Below are 20,214 nucleotides of genomic sequence, written 5' to 3' on the forward strand. Positions count from 1 at the left end.
AGTTTCTAGCTCTTGGTCAACAGCCTTCTGTGCCTTGGTATTGCAAACGTTTATCTAAATGCTTCTTGTGTTCTTCTACCTCTACCACTCTTACCTTAAATCTATGCACCTCGTCATTGACCCCTCCACCAAGGGGAAATGTTTCTTCCTGTCTATTCTGTGTATGCCCCTCATAATTTTATCTCAATCATGTCTCTCCTCAGTCTACTCTACTCCAAGGAAAACAACCCCTGACTATTGAATTTTCCTTCATAACTTAAAGTCTGCAGCCCAGCCAATATCCTGGTAAATCTTCTCTGTACCCTCTCCAGTGCAATCACATCTCTTCTGTAATGTAGATCCCAGAACTGCACACAATGCTCGAGTTGTGGCCTAACTAACTTTATATATAGTTCCAGCATAACCTCCCTACTCTTAAACTATATACCTTGGCTAATAAAGCAAAGCATCCCCCAAAGAATCATCTAGATTAAAAATGTTACCTTCCTCTCTCTCTGTGATGCTGCCTGACCCTCTGTGATTTCCAGCATTTTTTGTTTTCAGTATCATCTCATACTTATCCGAATTCCATTTGCCACTGATCAGCCATTTGACCAATCTATCTATATCCTCCTTTAAACAGCAATTCAGTAATTCTTAAAAGCCATTTTCATTTATTTGAAATTGGATTACTTGTAAGATGGTCTAAACAAAACTGGTGAAGAATATTAAGAAAATTACTCGTGATTTTAGGTGTTGCCAATGGGTTGAACTTTTTTTTCTTTAGCTAAGTGTCAGTTGCATTGCACTGTTTGAAAGAATCTTCACTGTGAGACCTAGCCTGGTTTCTAACCATATCTTACCAAGATTAACTAAATTCCCCAACCTATGCCTTCTCTCTATTCCCATTTACCAACCCATTTACTCAATAAAACACAGCTGCTAGGATATCCCAAAATTGGCTGGATCCTTATTCCTGGTGCCACCTTCAAAAGCTAGTTGTATACCTAGACAAACACTTTTTGTTCAGAGTTACCCTGTATGGTTCCTGATATTTACCTCAGGTCGAGAAGAAAAGGAAAATTTAGCAACTGACTTTGCCTGCAGGGACCTAGAGATCCTGCTGGACAGGTTCATGCACAGACTGAATCTCCTCTTTCCCAGGACTAAAGTGGAAGCCACAACATCAGATCATGCCAGTCTTAGCTGAGGTTTCTATCTTGGTCTGTACAGTCGTAGCCATTTCGAGAAATGCCCAGCAGTGTAGGAAGAAGTCCTATGGTGTGAACAAGGAAGAGACATTGTCTGGGGATGCAAAGCTCTGAGGGCTTTGGAGCCAATATCGGAGAAGAAAGACAACTTGCAGCATATGAATCTGTTGCCCTTATTGTCAAAAAAAAAGCCCAAATGGAGAAAGATTTGTACAGTAGCCAACTTTGCAAACAATACAAACACAGTTGGAAAAATAAGTTTCCAAGAATGACAGAAATAGTTTACAGAGAGATATTGATAGGTTAAATAAGTGGGCAAAATGTTGCTATGCAGTTGGTCATTTTGAAATGGAGAATAAAACAACAAAGTATTATTTAAATGGAGAAAACTGCAGAAAGCTGCAACACGAAGAGACTTGGAGTACTTGTGCACAAAATACAGAATGCTAACACATAGATGCAGCAGGTAATCAGGAAAGTTAGTTACCAGAAAATAGAAGGAACATTAACCTTTATTTCATGGGGTTTAGAGTATAAGATACTGTGAGCAGTTTTGGTCCTCTTATTTAAGGAATGATATTGTTTCACTGGAGGCAGTTCAGAGAAGGTTTACTAGGATAATCCCTGGTGTGGAGGATTATCTCATAAGCAAAGGTTAAACAGGGTGGGAATCTACTCATTGGAGTATAGAAGAATGAAAGATAATCGCTTTGAAACATACAGGATTCTTAAGGGACTTGACAGGGTAAATGCTAACAGGATGCTTCCCCTCATGGGAGAGTCCAGAACCAGAGGTCATAGTCTCAGAATAGAAGGGTGCCAATTTAAGACTGAGATGAGGAAGAATTTCTTCCCTGAGAGGATCGTGAGCTTCTGAAACTCCTTGTCACAGAGAGCTATGGGGGCAGAGTCCTAGTGTATATTTAAGTCTGAAATCTCTTGATTTTTGATCAGTTGGGGAATCAAGAGCTACGAAGAAAACAGAGTAAATGAACATGAGGAATGTGAGATCAGCCATGATCCTATTGAATGGCAGAGAAGGCTCAAGGGATCAAGCAGTCTATTCCTGTTCCTATTTCTTTTGGGCTAACAGTCTAAGAATGTTAATATTGTTCTCCACTCATCAGCTTAAGCACCACCATCTTCTTTCTGCTACTTCAAAGTCACTCTATCTCTGTGTGTTGCATTTACCTTCCACCAAGGTTCATGTGCTTTAACTCTCATTATTGCTTGCAACACTACCACCTGCCCACACCCAACCTAATCTCTGACACCACTAACCCTGTACATCCTCTTGTTTGGCCTACTGACTCACTTGGGAAGTCTTCCTACCTGCACCAGGTTGGCAGCTGTGATGCCCACTTTAATCTCCCATAAAACGTGCCTCTCCCGCATTCCAGGAGGAAAACAAGTCCTTATTAGGGCAGAAAGAATCAAGATGAGAGGTTAGCTGTCTGACGTTCAGATCATCGCTTCTTATTGGGAGAGCTTTGATTACCCCAAGTGGCTGACTGACCATTCCAAGGCCCTTGCCTGTAGTCCAAGACTGTCCTTGACTGACTGTGCTGAGTCCCCCTGAGTAAACGCTATCTTCCTTGACTTGACTGAGGACTGCTCACAACCATGTCAAGCTTCCTGGCTTGGTGCCTGTATGGTAGAAATGTGGCAATACTTTTGAGTCGAGAATCTCTGGCTGAGGGGCCATGTAATGCTGTGAGCTTCCAGGTAGGTTCAAAGTGAGTGACCACTAAGAGAACAAGTGAACAGCCCAGAGATGCAGCCTGGTCCAGTCCATTAATCACGTGGGCGGCCCCAGCACACAATATTCTCGCAGGTGCATTACAATAGTTGCCTTTGCAATCCAAGGTGCAGCTTTGAAGTGCAGTAGTATACTGTAAGTGGACCAGAGATGCACCATGAGAGTTCTTGGAGGCTGGCACATGTTGGATGCCATTACCTGAGGATATAGGGTGGTGCCTGTGGAGTATACCCTGAGAAAGGCATTAACTTCATTTTGGTGTGTATAGGAAACGGTAAAGACATTACAGAGAACAAGGGCATTAAAGGTGAAAGTACAGAGTGAAAAAATCAACAACCGCAATAGTAGCAAATAGATTTCAAGAAGATTTAGACGGTTGAGAGTTTGGAAGTCAGGCTTTATGTTTCACAGAAATATTTATTGGAAGGGAAGACTCAAGAATGAGTTTGATTGGATGTGGGCAGGAGAATGAAAATGATTGGAGATGGCTTTGTGATCAACTTTGTTTCTCCTTTGCAAATGTTGCTAGATCAATTGATTATTAAATTTAGATTAGTTACAAATATGCACAAGGAGTAATCAAAAGTGTCAATATCCCTCTGAAAGAGAGTTAATTTAAGTAAATTGAAAATAGACATTACCCAAATAGATTTGAAACAAATAATACACAACAGTCAATAAAGTTGAAATTATTTCGAATCAGCAAAAGTTAAAACTTCCCCGTTTGGAATCATATCTAGCACAAAGAATATGGTTCTAATTGTTGGAAGCGAATAACCTCACCTCTAGGACATTGCTGCAGTTCACCAGGTCACTATCCTAGGCTCAACCATTTGTATCTGCCTTCACTAATGGCCTCCTCACACGAGTGAGACAACTGGAAGTGGAGGAAGATTTTCTTCTCACAGAAGATAGTATTTTGTGGATTTCTTTACCATAGAAGGTATTGAGGTTGGGTCATGAAGTATATGCAAGACTGAGAGATTTTTCATCAATATGGGAATTAAGAGTTTACTGGTGGTCAAAATGGTGGTGGAATAGGAAGCTCCTCTGCTCTTTCTGTTTATTTCTCATTTTCTTCTTTTTTCTCTCCTTTTTTCACACTTGGTGTTCTCTCCTGACGTAGTGCGGGCTGGAAGAGGCCTGGAGGCCCGAGCAAAGTGGAGATGACCAGTGGGCCCTGAGTGGAGTGGGGATGGGCTGTGATCTGGAGGCCTGAGCAATGAGGGACAGTTGTTGGACTGGAGACCAGTGCAGGCATGCAAGCTGAGGCAGACCATCTGTGGAAGCCCCTCACCCTGATCTACTGAAAGATTATAATGCTTATCTTTTTAACTTTATTCTCATTTTTCTAATTTGTATGATGAACAACTGTAAATAATGTAACTTTTGTTCCTTTCATTTCTCTTAATTTCTGTATTTTATATCTAAAATAGGTACTTTGTACCTAAGATGGCAGCCTATGCGGCGACATTGTAAACTTTTCACTGTATTCCTCTACTTCTGTACTTGACTACACATGACAATAAAGGATATTCTACTTCTAAAATTTTCTATTGCGGAATTTGTTAGTAATGGTTGCAGATTGTTCAGTTCCATTCATACCTCCTCAGATTATAAAGGAATGTGTAATGTATGCATCAAGACATGGTCAGAATTCAGGCTTGGTTGGTAAGTGGCAAATAGTACTCTTGCCAGCCAAATGCAAGTCAACTAATATATCCAGCAAGAGAGAATATAACTACCTCCTTTTGACACACAATGGCATTACCATCACTGAATTGCCTACCATTAATAGCTTTGACCATCAATAGTCAATCATAACTGACCAGAAACTGAACTAGACCAGGAATGTGTATATTTGGCATTTGTCTCCTGACACTCCTGAAAAGTTCAGTTTGTGCATGTGGAAAGTTTTGCACACGCACATTTTATGAAATGTCCTGCCAGTGAAAAATATGGAAGTACCCAAATAAACACAGTAAATAAGAGTGGAAAGGATAAAATGACATTACTACAAGGGAAACACATGTGAGTACTGATATGACTACAAACGCAGGTCAAATGCTTGGAATTCTGTGATAAATGCCTTATGTCCAAAATCCACCTTTGTGAAACTGCACTCCAAGGTCTCTTTGTTCAGCAACACTCCTTAGGACCTTACAATTAAGTGTATAAGTCCTGCTAAGATTTGCTTTCTCAAAATGCAGCACCTCACGTTTATCTAAATTAAACTCCATCTGCCATTTCTCAGCCCACTGGCCCATCTCATCAAGATCCCATTGTAATCAGAGGTAACCCTCTTCGCTGTCCACTACACCTCCAATTTTGGTGTCATCTGCAAATTTACTAACTCTACCTCTTATGCTCACATCCAAAACATTTATTTAAATGAGAAAAGTAGTGGACCCAGCACCGATCTTTGTGGCACTCCTCTGGTCACAGGCCTCCATTCTGAAAAACAACTCTCCACCACCACCCTCTGTGTTTGACCTTTGAGATAGTTCTGTATCCAAATGGCTAGTTCTCCCTGTATTCCATGAGATTTGACCTTGCTCACCAGTCTCCCATGAGGTACTTTGTTGCATGCCTTACTGAAGTCCATATAGATCACATCTACTGCTCTGACCTCATCTGTCCTCTTTGTTACTTCTTCAAAAAACTCAATCAAGTTTGTAAGATATGATTTCCCATGCACAAAGCAATTTTGATAATCCCGAATCAGTCCTTGCCTTTCCAAATACATGTACATCCTGTCCCTCAAGATTCCCTCCAACAACTTGCCCACTACCGAAGTCAGAGTCACTGGTCTATTGTTCCCTGGCTTGTCTTTACCGCCCTTCTTAAACAGTGGCACCAGGTTAGCCAACCTCCAGTCTTCCGGCACCTCACCTGTGACTATTGATGATATAAATATCTCAGCAAGGGGCCCAGCAATCACATCCCTAGCTTCCCACAAAGTTCTGGGGACCTGATCAGGTCCTGGGGATTTATCCACTTCTTTGCATTTCAAGACATCCAGCACTTCCTCCTCTGTAATATGGACATTTTTCGAGATGTCACCATCTATTTCCCTACATTCTATATCTTCCATGTCCTCTTCCACAGTAAATGATGGATGCAAAATACAGTGATGCAAAATACTTGTTTAGTATATCCCCCATCTGATGTGGCTCCATATAAAGGCTACCTTGCTGATCTTTGAGGAGCCCTATCTTTCCCTAGTTACCCTTTGGTCCTTAATGTATTTGTAAAAACCCTTTGGATTCTCCTTAACTCTATTTGCCAAAGCCATCTCATATCCCCTTTTTGTCTCTCTTAAGTGTACTCCTATTGCCTTTATACTCTTCTAAGGATTCAATCGATCTACCCTGTCTGTACCTGATATTGCTTCTTTCTTTTTCTTAACCAAACCCTTAATTTCTTTCATCATCCAACATTCCCTTTACATACCAGCCTCTCCTTTCACCCTGACAGGAATATACTTTCTCTGGATTCTCGTTATCTCATTTCTGAAGGCTTCCCATTTTCCAGCCATTCCTTTACCTGCGAACATCTGCCCCCAATCAGCTTTTGAAAGTTCTTGCCTAATACCGTAGAAATTGGCCTTTCTCCAATTTAGAACTTCAACTTTTAGATCTGGTCTATCCTTTTCCATCACTACTTTAAAACTAATGGAATTATGATCACTGGCTCCAAATTGCTCCCCCACTGACATCTCAGTCACCAGCCCTGTCTTATTTCCCAAGAGTAGATCAAGTTTTGTACCTTCTCTAGTAGGTATATCTACATATTGAATCAGAAAATTTTCTTGTACACACTTAACAAATTCCACTCCATCTAAACCCTTAACATTATGGCAGTCCCAGTCTATGTTTGGAAAGTTAAAATCCCTTACCATAACCATGCTATTATTCTTGCAGATAACTGAGATCTCCTTACAAATTTATTTCTCAATTTCCCGTTGACTATTAGGGGGTCTATAACACAATCACAATAAGGTGATCATCCCTTTTCTATTTCTCAGTTCCACCCTAATAACCTTCCTGGATGTATTTCCAGGAATATCCTCCTTCAGTATAGCTGTAATGCTATCCCTTATCAAATACACCACTCCCCCTCCTCTCTTGCCTCCCTTTCAGTCCTTCCTGCAGCATTTGTTTCCTGGAACATTAAACTGCCAGTCCTGTCCATCCCTGTGCCATGTTTCTGTAATTGATGTGATATCCCAGTCCCATGTTCCTAACCATGCCGTGAGTTCATGTGTCTTCCCTGTTAGGCCCCTTGCATTGAAGTAAATGCAGTTTAATTTGTCAGTCCTACCTTGTTCTCTGCTTTGTCCCTGCCTGCTCTGACTGTTTGACTCACCTTTGTTCTCAATTGTTCCAGTCTCAGATTGATCTCTTTCCTCATTATCTCCCTGGGTTCCATCCTCCCATTTACTAGTTTAAATCCTCCCGAGCAGCTGTAGCAAATCTCTCTGCCAGAATATTAGTCCCCTTCCAATTTAGGTGCAATCCGTGCATCTTGTACAGGTCACTTCTTTCCCAAAAGAGTTTCCAATGATCCAAAAATGTGAATCCTTCTCCCATACACCAACTCCTCAGCCATGCATTCATCTGCTGTATCCTCCTCTAACCCTGCCTTCACTAGCTCATAGCACCAGGAGTAATCCAGTTATTACTACTCTTGAGGACCTCCTTTTTAAATTCCTGCCTAACTCTCTGTAATCTTTCACCACTTGTGCACAGTGACATCACTGTGTACCAAAACAACATGAATTGCAGCATCTCATCAAAGTTCCCAGCACACGTTACTGAAAGCAAGTGCATATATTGTGAAAGGGAGTGCATAATGGCTGGAGTAAATGCTACAAGTCATTCTCGAAGTGTTAGGAAACATTTACTCATGGCACATGGCAGAGAGTTACTCATAGATTTTATGATTTTGCACTGAAGTTCCTTGTCTAGATGTTAAAAATGTTAAATGATCACACACAGGTGGTCAAGGTCAATCTTCTAAAATTATATCTTATTCTCTGTACCACTGTCTTTACACACACTGCTACGTTTACCAGTATCACAGCATCTACCTAACAATAAGCTCTCTCAATCATAACTCATACCAACATCCAATATCTTTCAACAGCTTTCAGGACAATTGTTGCCTAATTGCACCGGATATATAGGACTTCACTCATCTTCCGTCTCCAAGAAGTTTGGCCTGATCTGTGTGCCCTTGATCATTTTCCCAGTTATGTTTTGTTCTCAAAGAAAAGCCTGCTATTTTCCTCTGATGCTTGGGAAAATTGTCTTGCGCAAAAGCCTTGAAGTCGGCATAAAGTTCGTCAGCACCCAGCACACCTGCAGATCTTTAAAAATTGAAATTTCTTAAACTTAAAGAATTGAAAATGATTGCCAAAATATGGCATTTAGTGTCATAATAATTGGAAATCAAAAATATATTGACCCAAGCAGATTTCAAGCAAAGGAATCAGCCAGTGGCTAATACGATGGAATCTGTAATTTAAGAACATGTTCTCTGTCTAGATCAGATCCATGCTGAAAAGGAAATTGAATCTTCTAAAACAAAAGCGAAAACTAAAACTAAAACAACAATGGACATGGAAATTTTAGGTTAAAATTGTGTAAAGACAAAGAGTCCCCTAATCTTAGATTCCAGTAGTGCAGCATAGAGGATCTGAATAAAGGCAAATACAAAATTGCTGCAGCCACTTCTGCTACTTGTATTTAACATTACTGGAATCATGCCATCAAGACCATCATGATTAGAATTGAGGAAGTTTCTGCAGGTATGTGCCAATTTGGTGTAGTCCAGTTAATTCATAACTTATAGTGCCTGTATTTTGCCTACTAATTCCTGATAAATTTACATTGATTTTGATTGCATTTCACTGTTAAAGTTATAAAATAATCTTGTATATTGGTTTTCTCATTGAGATTGTTTTGATAATTTATTTTGAGTTTATTGATCCCAATGGAAATCTGACCACTAACCTGTAGGTAGTTGATCCCTTCAAATATTGATGGGAAGGTTTCCTCATCCTGGTTAACATCATATCCAGCTGTGTAATGTTAAAAGAAAGTACCGTCTGGAGCATAGTGCTCCAAACTACTAGTGCTGGTGTCAAATCACTGTTGTTTACTCATTGTCATGATTTACCTACTCCACATAATTCTACTGGACATTAGTGTGCAGCACTATCCCTTTTACCATGCATGATGTTTGCCTTACCCTGAGCCTACGTGCTACATGCTATTTTACAACCTTAAAATGTTATGTAGCACCTGAACTTAATTTCACTCCAAAGATATACATTTTGGGGAGGAGCTCCCATGGTACTGTGATAGTGTCTTTACCTTAGCTGGGAAGTATAGCAACATCTCTGAACAGGTTGATTAGAAAATTAAAATTAAAATCAAAACCAGTTTTGAGTAAACTGGCAAAGGATAGAGTTTGAGAGTCTCCTTGAAATACTTACAAATTAAGGACTCGGAAATAGGAAATTTGCAGAAGGACTATTGAAGTGTGAGAAACCAAAAGCAATAAAAATAGATGCATATACATGCACCACAATAAAAAGAAAGTATGATAGCCATTCAGAAAGGGAGAGAAAAATGAGTGCCAAAGAAAGAAATCAGAGAGGAATTTTTAAAGGATTACAGGAAAGGGAACTAAAATGAAAACAAGTACAAGTGCATTTTACATTGAAATGCATTGATTTAGACCTGGCTTAGATCTAAATTTGTAAAATGAATTTAGTGTCAGAATATTAGTAAATCAAACTTATCACTTGATGCACCTTGATTTTTTAATCACAAACAAAAAACAGAAATTGCTGGAAAAGCTCAGCCAGTATGGCAGTATCTGTAGACAGAAAGCACAGTTAACATTTCAGGTCCTGTTCTGAGGAAGAGTAGTAGACCCAAAATATTAACTCTGTGTTCTCTCCACAGATGCTGCCAGACCTTCTGAGCTTTTTCAGCAAGTTCCATTTTTGTTTCTGATTTCCAGCATCCACAGTTCTTTCAGTCTTGATTTTTTTTTACTTCGAGTTTTTGAATGTATTTAATATGTTTATATAATTTTCTCATTTGTGTAATATGAAATTCTGTATATTTTTATTTCTGATACCAATTAAATTGGACACACAAGGGAGATAGAGTCCAAATATCCAGGATATATTCAAACTCTACTTGTTAATGTCTGTGGGATCTCTATATACAGACTATATATTATTTCCTTAAAAATATTCACAAAGGTCAACAGAATACTTGTCAGAGATGAAATAAAGGAGAGGTCATGATCACTTCAAAAAGATTTGCAGATTGTTGGCACTCCTAAGAAGCAGAATTCATGGGAAATCTCAATTTATCCAATTCACCATTGAGCAGGTAACGTTATGGTGATTGGGGCAGTATAAATGGAAGTGGTTCAAAATAGATTGGCTTTCTTTCAAATAAGGTGAATCAATAACAAATAATCTGAGCTACCAAATGATAAATACATCAGTGAGAGTAATTAGTAGTGCATTTTCAGAATGAGAAGCAAGTGTATCTTTTAAAATACCTGAGAAAGGTGAACTAAGTAAAAAAAGTTGAGAGGTGCCAAATTTTAGAAATCCAGATTTATCATTGGTATTAATATGGTTTTGTACTCTGTCGCCATTAACGGTTAACACTGCTAAAACCACTCTCAAGAAACAATTTCATTTAAGGATAATAAGACTGATAATTCTTCTTCCAACTATTAAATGATTTTGGATGTTTGTTGCAAACTAGGTTGTAACAGTAAATGGTGTATTAAATGTAACCATCTTCAAGCATCTTAAGCAGGTGAGGAGAAAAATCCCTATAGACTCATTGAGCAATGACAAATTGTGTAATTTTCCTAGATTTATTGTTGCATTCAGCTTTACATCTATGTAACCCTTTTGGCATCATCAACTGAGCCTCTCTTACGTGAATCTTCTTGATCCTTAGCCCTACCGATCTCAAGGAGTTTAAGTTATAATGATTTTTTTTGCATGACACAGTAACTTCCAGCATATTGTCTCCGAGCAGTTTTTCTTTTCTCATTGCATCACAGAAAGCAGTCCGTGTGGATTATGGACAGCTTGTGCTTACATGTCTTGATGATAGATAATCTATAGTTGAACATCAGGGGAATATCGTTTGGTCTATTAGCAACAATTGGCTTTGCCTCAGCAAATTCAAGGTCATTCTTGGAACCTCCTTGACATCACTTAGACTTCAAAGAATGTGTTTTGCCTCGGCTAATACTTGCTGGAAATGAATGTGGAGGCTTTTACATGCACTTGCCGTAGGAATGTCCGGTAATGAATCCCTTATGGGACATCTTCTTTGCGGCTCGATTACATTTTTAATGATACCAAAGCCACAGAACACCTCTCACTTTTAAAGTGATAACTATGCATTGATTTTTTAGAAGTGACATTGCAGATTATAAGTGAACTCACATGATCACCACTTACTAGTGGAAAGCATAATAGGTTTACTTTATTTTAAGAAAATGAAACGTTTCTAACTTATGTACTGTACGCTACAATTACAACCAAATATAACAATCATACATTTAGAATCAAAGCTAAAAAGTGAAAGAATCATTAAAACAATTATTTTATTTCACCTTGAAATTGCCAGTATTAGGAGATATACTACTCCTGCCACTGTGAAATCATGTGTTGATAACTGATTTGAAATTTTCCCCTTGACTGATGTCAAAACTTGTTTGCAGCTGTACATATGATTTAATATCTTCTATGCAGTTCCCAAAGACATTCTAATTGGTTTCTTCTGGTGTAAAGTCACTGACTGCAACCATTTAACACACTGAAGCCGTGTCTCCTAGTCCACTGCATTTAATAAGGCACTGCAACAATTTCAGCTGTCTTCCGTTTAGTCTTTTGCCATTTTCAATTATACCTTTCCACCCTAGTATTTGTGTAATTTTCAAATGTGTCTGAGCTGACTTGTACTGCTGTTCACTACTGAACTGCATGACAGATTACCTGACAAGCCATATCTGTTCAGCCCAGAAATGTGCAATAACACAGGGTCATGACTCTATCACATGTTGTGTACTTTATTTCCTCACAGTTCACTGAAGACTGTCATCTGTTTTTTTCAACTATCCTTTGCCATAATGTGCATTAACCATTTATCTGCTGAGATTTCTGAGCAGCTGGTAAACCCTTAACGTTTATAAAAACATGTTTGGGGCAAACAAAATGCATTGAGAAAAACATAAAATTGTTCAGGTATGATTAAGGCAGGAGAGAGAATCATAAGTAACAAGGAATTTATCAACTATCATAAATAACTTATCTGAAAATAGTTAGTGACAGAAAAGAAAAAGTTTACATTTATCTCTTTTGTTTCTAATGCATTCCCAAACCATATGACCATAAACCATAAAAAAATGTGAACTAAGAGTAGATTATTCAGCCCCAGAGCCTGCCCTGTGATCTAATTCATGCCAAATCTGACATTCTTGTGTTTTGCCTATAACCCTTGATTCCACTAGACAACTAGTCAACAATTCTAACTGAAATTTAACACCGACAAGTTTTCCATTAAATGAGAAAAAAGGAACTTTGAGACTCAGAAAGGCTACAATGAAACAAATGCCTTGATTCCATGTCAAACAATTTTGCTATAAAGTCATTGAATGTGAAAATGGATCAGAAATGCTGCATTTTCTATTGTGGTATTTAATACTAAAGCAATAAAAGAGGCAATTGACTGTTGTGCTTGCACTAGCTCTTTGAAAAAAATGTCCAATTTGGTTCCACACCTCATTTTTTCACTAAAACCCTGTAAATTACACAGTTGAATTGTCTTTTAAAAGTTTCTATTTAATCTGACCTCACTACGTTTTTAGGTAATGCATTCCAGATCTTACCAAATCCCTGTACAAGAAGAATTTTATTGATTGCCCTTCTAATTCTTTTAAATATTTGTTGTCTGGTCATCAGCACATTTAGCAAAGGAAAATAGTTTCTCTCTAATTACAGGTACCTTAACAAAACCATTCATAATTCTGAATACTTCAGTGGAGTTTCCCTGTGCCCTAAGGAGAGCAATTCCAGCTGACACTCATGTGCTGAAATTCTGGCCATAGAAAGATTCACCAAACAGAAGGATGATGCCTTTTTTGCCCATTGTATCTGTACAAACAGGAGCTATCTTGTCCATCCTACCTTACAGTACTTTGCAGCTCTATTGATTATGACATCTCAAAGGGTGGCATGGTGGCTCAGTGGTTAGCACTGCTACCTCACAGTGCTGGGGACATGGGTTTGATTCCTGCCTCTGGTGACTGCCTGTGTGGAGTTTGCACATTCTCTCCTATTCTGTGAGGGTTTGCTCTGGTCTCCTCCCAAAATCCAAAGATGTGCAGGTCAGGTGAGTTGGCCATGCTAAATTGCCTATAGTGTTAGGTGCATTAGTATGGGGTAAATATAGGTTAGGGGAATGGGTCTGGGTGGGTTACTGTTCAGAGGGGCAATGGTGGCCTAAGGGCCTGTTTGCACACTTTAGGGAATGTAGTCTAAAAAAAATTGGATATCCAAGTGCTTTTGAAATGCAAAAAGAGTTTCTGCCTCTAGCATTTTTTCAAGTAGTGGATTTGAGCCCTCCACTCCACTCTGGGTGAAATAATTTCTCTTCACCATTTCTCTAATCTTTTCTCCAATCACTTAACATTGGGTGGCATGGTGGCACAGTGGTTAGCACTGCTGCCTCACAGCGCCTGAGACCCGGGTTCAATTCCCGCCTCAGGCGACTGACTGTGTGGAGTTTGCACGTTCTCCCCGTGTCTGCGTGGGTTTCCTCCCATAGTCCAAAGATGTGCAGGCCAGGTGAATTGGCCATGCTAAATTGCCCCTAGTGTTAGGTAAGGGGTAGATGTAGGGGTATGGGTGGGTTACGCTTCGGCGGGGCGGTGTGGACTTGTTGGGCCAAAGGGCCTGTTTCCACACTGTAAGTAATCTAATCTAGTCTAATTGTTATCTCTGCTTACTGACTTCACTGCCAACAGAAATAGTTCTTCCTATTCATTTAACCCATGCTCCTCATAATTTAATTCACCTCAGTACATCTCGCCTCAGCTTCCCTGTTTCAAAGAAAACATAGCCATTTGGATCCAGAACTGGCTCAAAGGTCGGAGACAGAGGGTGATGGTGGAGGGTTGTTTTTCAGAATGGAGGCCTGTGACCAGTGGAGTGCCACAAGAATCAGTGCTGGCTCCACTACTTTTCATCATTTATAGAAATAATTTGGATGTTAGCATGAGAGGTATAGTTAGTAAGTTTGCAGATGACACCAAAATTGGAGGTGAACTGGACAGCAAAGAAGCTTACCTCAGATTGCACGGAGATCTTGATCATATGGGCCTATGGGCTGATAAGTGCCAGATGGAGTTTAATTCAGATAAATGCAAGATGCTGCATTTTGGGAAAGCAAATTACAGCAGGACTTATACACTTAATGGTAAGGTTGCTGAGCAAAGAGATCTTAGAGTGCAGGTTCTTAGCTCCTTGAAAGTGGAGTCGCAGGTAGATAGGGTAGTGAAGGCAGCATTTGGTATGCTTTCCTTCATTGAGTATAGGAGTTGGGAGGTCATGTTGCGGCTGTACAGGACATTAGTTAGGCCACTGTTAGAATATTGTGTGCAATTCTGGTCTCCTTCCTATCAGAAAGATGTTGTGAAACCTGAAAGGGTTCAGAAAAGATTTACAGGGATGTTGCCAGGGTTGAAGGATTTGAGCTATAGGGAGAGTTGAATAGGGTAGGGCTGTTTTCCCCGGACAGTCGGAGGCTGAGGGATGACCTTATAGAGGTTTATAAAATCATGAGGGGCATGGATAGGATTAATAGACTAAGTCTTTTTCCTGAGATGGGGGAGTCCAGAACTAGAGGGCATAGGTTTGGGGTGAGAGGGGAAAGATACAAAAGAGACTTTTTCACACAGAAGGTGGGATGTGTATGGAATGAGCTACCAGAGGAAGTGGTGGAGGCTGGTACGATTGCAACATTTAAGAGGCATTTGGATGGATACATGAATAGGAAGGGTTTGAAGGGATATGGGCTGGGAGCTGGCAGGTGGGACTAGATTAGGTTGGGATATCTGGTCAGCATGGACGAGTTGGACTAAAAGGTCTGTTTCCATGCTGTACATCTCTATGACTCAATGACCTTAAGGCCATCCAATTTTTCCTCATCACTGAAGTTCTCTATTCCTCACCATGTACTTATGAATCTCAACAAAATTTTGTTTAAGGTGATGACACCCTTTCTGTTCTGTTGTGATCAGAGGCGACACTGTTTTCTAGGTACAGCTTGATGGTGTTTTATACAACACTGGTATAACCTACCTACACTTATCCTCTAGGCATTGGCCAATCAAGGAAAATATTTAAAACATCCCATGTTCCTTCCCTGTCTTAGTCCAGGGCTATGCCTTTACCACTCAGATTTTCTTATTATCAGTAATATTGCCTTCCTTGGTAATGAAGTGCTCAAGGTTCCATACTTATGCACAGAAAAGTTAGCACTTTTCTGATTTGACTTTCAAATTAAATTGCAACAAGAGAGCTAAAACGCTATCTGGTCTGCAGGGTTCTCCCTGAATGTCAAACTAAAACTGAATATATTGCACAGATATACAAGGACAGACTGGAAATTGAGGCCACCAAGAACTTTATCCATCACATACATGAAAGAGAGTGTCAGAGTTCAAATGATGCAGAAGACCAGTTTTAATCATTCAGTTCAAGGGCAATTATGGAAAGACAACAGATGCTGACTTTACCAGTGAATCTCAAACCCACAAAAAGACATAGAGAGAAAAGTGCTGACAATTGCCCAAGCCTCAAGCTTGGAAATCATAAGAAAACAAAATCTGAATTCTGTGAAGATATGGGGACCAAGTCCTCTCCTTCAACTTGTACTCAAAACCTCTGCTGCAGCTTGACAGGTTACAGGACAGTTGTACTGCTCTCCTGTTACTGACCAAGAGCACTAACTCATTCTTGATCTGCATAGTTTTATACTTCTCCTGCTAATTTCCTCTTTTGTCTCATACAGGCATTAGCAGAACCCAGTCAACCTGCACAATAAAGAGGCCAGTGCCAGACACTCTCAGCTCCATCTTCAGCCCTAAGGGAGAAGCCGGTGTAACCTAAAAAGAATGCATCAGCAAGGTGATAATCTACACCCACCACCAGCAAAAAGACTTTCACCTCAGTAGGTACTTTATCAAGATTAGACTTGGTCCTCCCCACACAGAAGACATTCCTCTTTATTGTCCATTAGACACCAAAACTGGAGGTGTAGTGGACAGTGAAGTAGGTTACCTCAGAGTACAATGGGATCTTGATTAGATGGGCCAATGAGCTGAGGCGTGGCAGATAGAGTTTAATGTAGATAAATGTGAAGTGCTAAATTTTGAAACGGCAAATCAGGGCAGGACTTATACACTTAATGGTAAGGTCCTGGGAAGTGTTGCTGAAGAAAGAGACCTTGGAGTGCAGGTTCATAGTTCCTTGAAAGTGGAGTCGTAAGTACATAGGATAGTTAAGAAGACATTTGGTTTGCTTGCTTTTATTGGTCAGTGCATTGAGTACAGGCATTGGGAAGTCATGTTGTGGCTGTACAGGACATTGATTAGGCCACTTTTGGAATACAGCATGCAATTCTGGTGTCCCTGCTATAGAAAGGATGTTGTGAAACTTGAAGGGGTTTGAAAAAGATTTATAAGATGTTGCCAGGGTTTGAGCTATAAGGAGGCTGAATAAGCTGGGTCTATTTTCCTGGAGCATCAGAGGCTGAGAGGCGACCTTCTAGAGATTTATAAAATCATGAGGGGCATGGATAGGGTGAATAGACAAGGTCTTTTCCCTGGGGTGGGGGAGTCCAAAACTAGAAGGCATAGGTTTAGGTAAGAGAGGAAAGATTTAAGAGAGACCTATTTGGTAACATTTTCATGCAGAAGTTGGTGCATGTATGGAATGAGCTGCCAGAGGAAGTGGTGGAGGTTGGTACAATTACAATATTTAAAAGGCACCTGGACAGGTATAGAATAGGAACAATTTAAAGGGATATGAGCCAAATGCTGGCAAAGGGGGCTAGATATATTTAGGATATCTATTTGGCATGGACGAGTTGGGCAGAAGGATCTATTTGCAGGCTGTGCATTTGATGATAGCACATGTAAAATAACGTGGATAGCAAGACATTTATTTAGCAACGCAAATGGTGAAAGGCTGCAAAAATAACAAAGTTTCATTTGTAATCTGCAGGGGCTACTTGCCAGATGAGCAAAAGTATCACAAACAGTAATATATAGACTGAGCATAGTTCTTTCATCCTGGAAGCAAGTAGTGAGAGGCTCAGGCTCCATGCGCTCTGCTACGCTTTGTGCTATCCTAGTCTGTTAGACCTCCCTGTTACTTAATGTTTTGATCAACTGGATCATTTTCATGTGCAGAAAATTGCTGTCAAACCGTCATTCCAGACGATGCAAGATATCGCCCTTCCTTTTGACCCCTCCAAGTGTGGAAAGGCACAACATGCAACAATGATGCAGGACACCCTGTTTGTACCAATGTGGTACAAAACATCAAAATCTATCTTCTGGAAGCCTTTGGTCTTTCAGATTTGGTCCTGGTTGAAGCATGCCCTGTGTTGTACCTTTGTTCTCTCTCAGTCTAAGGGTGTCATAATGATGTCATCAACCATGTTTGTAGAGGCTTCCCATTGTCTACCCAGCAGACATCTTTGGTTGGGCCAATGACCTTAGGAGGAAGCAGGCACCTATGAGCTCTCCAGTATGTAAAGATCATGGCAGGTCCCAGGATATCTGGCAAAGGCCTTCAAAGTTTGGCGTCAACAGCCATAAATTATTTGAACATTGAGAGCGTTGAAGTCTTTTCTGTTCACAAATATCAGAGGATGGCGATAGCGAGCTCGAAAAACAACCTGAGTGCAGTCAATGGTGCCCAGCTCGTGGGGGATGCCAGTGATAGTGGGGAATCTCAGTGTCTGAACTGCTTGACTCTTCTCATCACAGACAAGGGTACAAAGGGCTGTCTGATGAGGATAAACTCATTAGCAACATCCGGAACACACTTGTGAGTTGAGGTTTGGGAGATATCACACATGTCATCAGGGCAGCTGCAACCTTGGCATCCACCATATGGATTTGCCACCTAATCCTTGTGAGTGCTAATCATTGTCCAGCAGGTGAGGTAGATCAGAGATGACGGGGTTGGACATCATTACTCATTACCAGCCCCGTCTTTCAAACAGTGAAAAAAAATTACATGAGGCCTATGAATTGTGAGTCTCCTCATTTGTCTGCTTCCTGATTCTCCTTAATGGATTCAGTCCTGCAGCTTCTCCCTCTCGACACAGTGCAGCAACCATTTAAGGTTATCATTAATGCTGGGCTTGTTAAAGATTTTCTAATCACTGTCTCCCTCTGCATTGTCTTCTGAGTTTTATCAAGGCCACCACGACTCCAATGAAGACTTTCTCCATGTGACTTCCATGAACAGATAATCTGTGGAGATTATCAGAAAGATAATGCTATTTCATTGAGAGAATTCCTGATCCCTTGCATCCATAACAATTAAGCATAATATTATGCTGTCACACAGAGTGGCATAGAGGCTTCCCAAGGACGGTGTTGTTATGCATCAAGAAAGAGATTTAATAATTTGACCATTTCAGATGACACAGTTGCCAGCCAATGTGTATGTTCTACAGGATGAGTAGATTTTTGTTCATATGCCACCTTGAAGCTGTCAATGTCTTTAAAAAGCAAAGGCTCCTTTCAAATCATAGTCCATGTCCTTTCTGATATTTCTAATTGACCAGTTCAGAGATATTATTAGATGCCTCTGGAGCAACCTGGGTCTTCTGGCCCAGAGATGGGATACTTCCACCACATCACAAGAACCCAACCCATGTCCTTTCATACCTACATTTCACTGTGATAACATGACAGCAACAATGTGTTGCCTTCTAGCATATGCCATAGAATATGGCTAACAAATAGGAACTTCAGGTAATATTTTCAAGTTCCTTGTTATCATTAAAATTGTTGAACTCACACGACAAAGAGACTATCATTATGCAAAATGCAATGTTCATGATTGCTTGAGACCATAATTTCAATTCTGCATTCTTACTGACCATCCAAACAATTGTAAATTGAAGGCAAGTGGGTGATTTTATTGGACAAATGAATGCATGATTACTTTTGATACCTTTAGAGAGAGGTGGGAACTACCTACCTCTCCCTCGCCTTTGGTAGTCTGCATTGCATTTAATGGGTTTTGCATGTAGATTAATCAATAAGAGAACACGTGTGATTTAGCGATAGTGATGGTGGTGGAAAATTGGCACAGGTGATTTGGTGATGGGAAAAGCCATTTAGTTGTATGTGGTAGCACTTCCAGATGTATATTCATTTAAAAAAAGGCATAATTGCTGCTATTGGCCCAGGATGGCTTCCAAAACAAATTCATTATTCTGATGGATAAAGAAGTAACTTACTTCATGCACTTTGCAAGTGGCCATTTTAGGATGCTGCACAGTTTATTTTCAATTCTATACGGCAAGGTCTCAATTGCATCTTCCTATGAGTGACTTGCAGGCTCTGCCCATGACCAATTTCCCCTCACTTTTCATGTTCCCTTTTCTGGTGCTGCTTCTTCCATTTTGGTTGAACCCCCTTATATCACCGTTAATGTGCCCACTTTACTCCCAGAGCCCAAGGCTCTTTAGATTCCCAGATCATGTTGGCACTACCTCTTCCCACATTGAGGCTAGAATAACTGTAACCTACCTGAACCACCCTCCTTTGACAATGACACTCCAGTCCTCTTCTGTTAACTATGAGGTTCCAACATACTATTGGCAATTGCCACTTCTCATTGTGTCCATTCCCTCCAAGACTCAGTGTGTATAAAACCAATGAAGTATTGAACTTATTAACATTAACATGTAACTAACAATTGACTTCTAGTATGCAGAGCTCCATTGATATTGTTCACCCTGGCTGGAGAAAAACTGCACAGTCAACAATGAAACTGTCATGCAGAGATCTCTCACCAAACAGATATTGGTCTCAAACTAGAATCTATAATATAATGGTATTTTTAATATTTCTCAGATACATAGTTTGGGATCACCCAAAGTCAACAAGTTAACTAAG

Source organism: Chiloscyllium punctatum, chromosome 2 (genome assembly GCF_047496795.1).
Source record: "Chiloscyllium punctatum isolate Juve2018m chromosome 2, sChiPun1.3, whole genome shotgun sequence".
In the NCBI taxonomy this organism is placed as follows: domain Eukaryota; kingdom Metazoa; phylum Chordata; class Chondrichthyes; order Orectolobiformes; family Hemiscylliidae; genus Chiloscyllium; species Chiloscyllium punctatum.